Below are 5157 nucleotides of genomic sequence, written 5' to 3'. Positions count from 1 at the left end.
ATTTTTTTTTGTGGTACGCAGGCCTCTCACTGTTGTGGCCTCTCCCGTTGCGGAGCACAGGCTCCGGACGCGCAGGCTCAGCGGCCATGGCTCACGGGCCCAGCCGCTCCACGGCATGTGGGATCCTCCCGGACCGGGGCACGAACCCGCGTCCCCTGCATCGGCAGGCGGACTCTCAACCACTGCGCCACCAGGGAAGCCCTAGTAACTTAAATTTTTATTAGGGAGATGAGTTCAGGCTGAAAAGAACAATCTAGACCCAAGGTTGAAAACTATGGTTCAAAGGCCAAATCGAGCCCACCACCTGTTTTCATAAATAAAGTTTTATTGGAACACAGCCGCTATCATTTGTTCACATGCTGTCTGTGGCTGCTGTTATTCTTCAAGGTCACAGTTGCAACAGAAACTGAATGGACCACAAAGCCTACGCTATTTACTATCTGACCCTTTACAGAAAAGATTTGCCTACCTCTGACCTGAACTATCAAAAAGAATGAGTAGTGCAAGGACTGGAGGGCATTCATGAAAACAGTCATCCCCTTGACACAGAGTTGTCCTTTTCTGGGGAAAATAATTTGGGAAGTTTTCTTTCTGCAAGGGTTCATAGTAGAGCATTGAGGAGTGGGGGAAGATACTTACTACACGTGCAAAACTCTGACTTTATCAGTAAAATTCGAGGGTTAAAAGGAGGCAAAAGCGATGTCACCTGAGGCCTCAGCAAGTAATTTGGTAGTGTTCACAGTACGACCCCTGCCATTTCCCAAGGGTTTCCTCTGGATCATGCAGCCCAGCTTGGAAAGTGACCACGTGAGAAGCAGCGTAATAAAAGTCTATGTTCCCTCTTTCACACCCAGCCGGTTGTGAGTTCTTACAGTTTGTTTCTTCATAAATACTCTGGCATTCACCCACTTTGATCTTCATAGTCACTGTTCTGAATCTAGGCCTCAGTAAATTTAAAACTGTGGTTAACTGAATATAGTCCTAAATTCCTTGGTTTTAAATTTTTTTCTCGTTTAAAATTCCAATTGGAAAAGTTTCTCCTTTTCTTTCTCATTGGCGACTTTGCCAAAAATTTCACAAAAAGAAAAATGATTTATGCTTGATTTATATTTATTATTTTTCAAAAGGCTCATTAACACATCATAGCCATCCAAAGTCCATAGTTTACCTTAGGGTTCACTCTTGGTGGTGTACAGTCTATGGATTTGGACAAATGTGTAATGGCGTGTAACCACCATTATGGTATCATATGGAGTATTTTTACTGCCCTAAAATTCCTCTATGCTCCACCTACTTTTATGTTTGATTTTAAAGTTCTATGTGTTTTCAGTTTTAACTAAGTTTCTTAGCTTTTATCTCTTTTCTTTTTTTACTCCTTTTCTCTCTCTTTCTACATCCCTCCCGTCTCCCTCCCCCTCCCCACACTTCTTTCTTCCTCACTTCCTTCCTGCTGATGGATAAATATGATCCGTATAATCTGACAGTGCTTTTCAAACTTGAATGTGCATATGAGTCACATGGGAATGGGAATCTTGTTAAAATTCAAATTCTAATTCAGTATGACTGAGATCATACTGAATAGGCAGCTTGTAATCCTCATTTCTTAAAAGCTTCCAGGTGATGCTGCTGAGTTTCAGACCACACTTTGAGTAGCAAGACTCTAGAGCAGTGATTCTCAAACAGATGATTTTGGCCTCCAGGGGACACTTGGCAATGTTGTGGAGACATCTTTGACTGTTACAGCTGGGGTTGTGCTACTGGGTGGAGGCCAGGGATGCTGCTAAACATTTTGCTGTGCACAGGACAGCCCTCAGAACAAAGAACGATCTTGCCCCAGAGGTCAACAGTGCCAAGGCTGAGAACCCTGCTCTAGAACGATCTTAAAATTTGTAAGTACCCGATGTGTATCTTCTATGACTCTAACAGGTGTTTTTGAATTTTGGGGTCGTGGGGTTGGTGGGATAAAGCTTTCCAGGTTGCTCCCAGTGAGGCCTGGTAGGTTCCCTCTTCTTAGCCAGATCCTGTGACTGAAAGGGTTTCTTACATAATATCAGGAAGAATTTTTTCTTTCAAAAGCCTACTAGCCCGGGCTTCCCTGGTGGCATAGTGGTTGAGAGTCCACCTGCCGATGCAGGGGACACGGGTTCGTGCCCCGGTCCGGGAAGATCCCACATGCCGCGGAGCGGCTGGGCTCGTGAGCCATGGCCGCTCAGCCTGCGCATCCGGAGCCTGTGCTCCGCAGCGGGAGAGGCCGCAACGGTGAGAGGCCCGCGTACCGGAAAAAAAAAAAAAGTAGTCACAAAACTTAACGAGTAAAAGCCTTTGCTTAAAATATAATTTCCAAATTCCTGAATGCGACTGCTTTAGGGGAATTTTCGGCTTTAATCCTCCTGGTGGTCTCTGAATTTTTATGTATATAATCTATATAGTCATTACATAATTAATATATGTATATTAAATTAATAGATTAATTTTTAGAGCAATTTCAGGTTCACAGCCAACCTGAGTGGTAAGGACAGAGTTCCTGTATATCCCCTCCTCCACAAACACACTCAAAGTCCTCCGCCATCAATATCCCCCCCCAGAGTAGAACAATTGTTGGAATCAGTGAACCTACACTGACACATAATTTTCACCCCAAATCCATAGTTTGTATTAGGACTCACTGTTTGTGTGGTACATTTTATAGGTTTGGACAAATGTATAATGAGAAGCGTTTACCATTATATATAGTATCATACAAAGTATTTTCACTGCCCTGAAGATCACCTGTGTTTCACTTGCTTATCCCTGCCCCAGACCCCTGGCAACCACTGATTTTTATTTTAACGTCTCCACAGTTTGTCTTTTCCTGAATGTCATATAGCTGGAATCATACTGTATGTAGCCTTTTCAGATTGGCTTCTTTCACTTGGCAATATGCACTTAAGGTTCCATTTTCATGAGTTGATAACTCATTTCTTTTTACTGTTGAGTCATACTTCATTGTCTGGATGTACCACGGTTTGTTTATCCAGTCACCTATTGAAGATCATCTTGGTTGCTTCCAAGTTTTGGCAGTTATGAATAAAGCTGCTATAAGCATTCTTGTGCAAGTTTTCTATGTGGACGTAAGTTTTTAACTCATTTGGGTAAATACCAAGGAATGTGATTGCTGGATCATATGGTAAAGAGTATGTTTAGTTTTGTAAGAAGCTGCCACATTGTCTTCTGAAGCGGCTGCACCGCTTTGCATCCCCAGCAGCAATGATGAGAGTTCCCATTATTTTATATCCTTGTCAGCATCTGGTGGTGGTGATGGTTTTGATTTTTGCCATTCTTATAGGTGTATAGTGGTATCTCATTATTTTAATTTGCAACTCCCTAGTGATGAATGAAATTGAGCATCTTTTCATATGCCTTTTTGCCATCTGTATATCACCTTTGGTGAGGTATCGATTCAGATCTTTTGCTCGTTTTTTAAATTGGGCTGTTCATTTTCTTGTTGAGCTCTAAGAGTTCTTTTAACATTTTATAATAGATAGCAGTCCCCTATCAGATATGTCTTTTGTAAATAGTTCCTCCCAGTCTGTGGCTCATCTTCTCATTCTTTTCATATGTATTTTTTTATATGGGAGTAAATAAAAATTCAAAATCCTTAGATATAAATTAGAAATATTTTTTTTGAAGGCCTTTAATTTTTATTCAAAATAATCTTGAGTATCCAACATCTATTTCCTGTACTCATTCCCTAATTTTCTGATTGCAGAGTTTCTCTCCTTCATTGTTAAACTCTTTCAAAGATGTGAGCAGAGATTTTTGACCACTTGTCACCCTGATTTATGAGAAGCAAACAGAAAAGAGGTGCACCCAAGGTCAAGCGCTGTCATCTTGACTGAGCCACTATTTCTATCAAGATAATTGATGCAGTGATGACCTTCAATTACAACTTAAACTTTCTCATTTGGCATATTGAAAGTGAATCCCCACCAATCTCTTACAGAGATTGATATTGCAAAGGAGAAGGAATGCAAATTTTTCTCATGTCATAGTGTAAGATATAAAGATAGCAGAACATCCCCTTCTCAGTTCCATTCCCTTGTTATAATTAACACAAATCATCTTACGGGAATGGAATGACCTACTTCAATGTACCTCGATTTGTATGTGATAGTTCAACAAGTTAGATATTCACAGATGCAGACAAATGCCAAGAACTCACAACCCCACTTCCATAGGACTGTGCAGTTTCCTGGCACGATGGCTTATGCTGCCCTCAAAGAACTGGCCCCTGCCTCTCTCTAGCATCTTTTCTCACTGTGGCCACTCCCCATCTTGGATTCAGCTGTTCTGAATTATTTGCTGTCTCACTAATACTCTAGGCTGTATTATAGCTTCATGTCCTTTGCTCATGTCCCAAATACTCTTCCCTCTATTTGTCCATCTAAACCACTATTCATCTTTTAAGACCCAATTTTAATACAACCTCTCTTGCGAAGATTGTTCTAATCCTCTTTTCTTGGCTCCCTGGGAATTGGCCAATCCCAGTGTACCATGGTGGATTACACACACACACACACACACACCACTTATACTACTTCACTGCAATCATTCACTTATACGTCTGTCTCCCCTGCTGATCTGTAAGATCCTTTAGGTCACATGCCATGTATATTTTTTTCTTTATCCCTGCATCTAGCACAGTCACTGGCATATAGCAGGTTTTAAATCAATGTTCGTAAAATGAATGTAACATGTCCAGTACCAAATGTTTTGTTGTTCCTCTTAACTTGCCAGCAGAAAAAATTATTGTGCAGTCATAAAACATGCCAGGAAGATTGCTACCAGCAAAAAGCACAGCATAATTTTTTCTTTTTCAATTTACAGAAATTCTAAACACATAACATAAAAGACTCTTTGCCAGTTTTTTATAATTTTGAGCAACATAAGTTAGGGTGGTCGTACTAGAAGGAGTACTGTATGATACCTGTCTTCTAAATTCTTTTTTGTTTGAGGTTATATGTATATTTTAAACTTACATAAAAGTTACAAAAACAGAACAAAGAATTCTTAATACTCTCATCTAGATTTCCTAATTTAATGTTTCAATAGCTACATTAAAAAAAACTGAGAGTAACTTGCAGACCTAAGGCTTAAACACTTCAAAACCAAAACAAA

The sequence above is a fragment of the Delphinapterus leucas genome, chromosome 5 (genome assembly GCF_059928025.1).
Source record: "Delphinapterus leucas isolate spDelLeu-1000000601 "Yukka" chromosome 5, BTC_Dleu_Yukka2, whole genome shotgun sequence".
NCBI classification, from domain to species: domain Eukaryota; kingdom Metazoa; phylum Chordata; class Mammalia; order Artiodactyla; family Monodontidae; genus Delphinapterus; species Delphinapterus leucas.
This window is presented reverse-complemented; position numbering follows the sequence as displayed.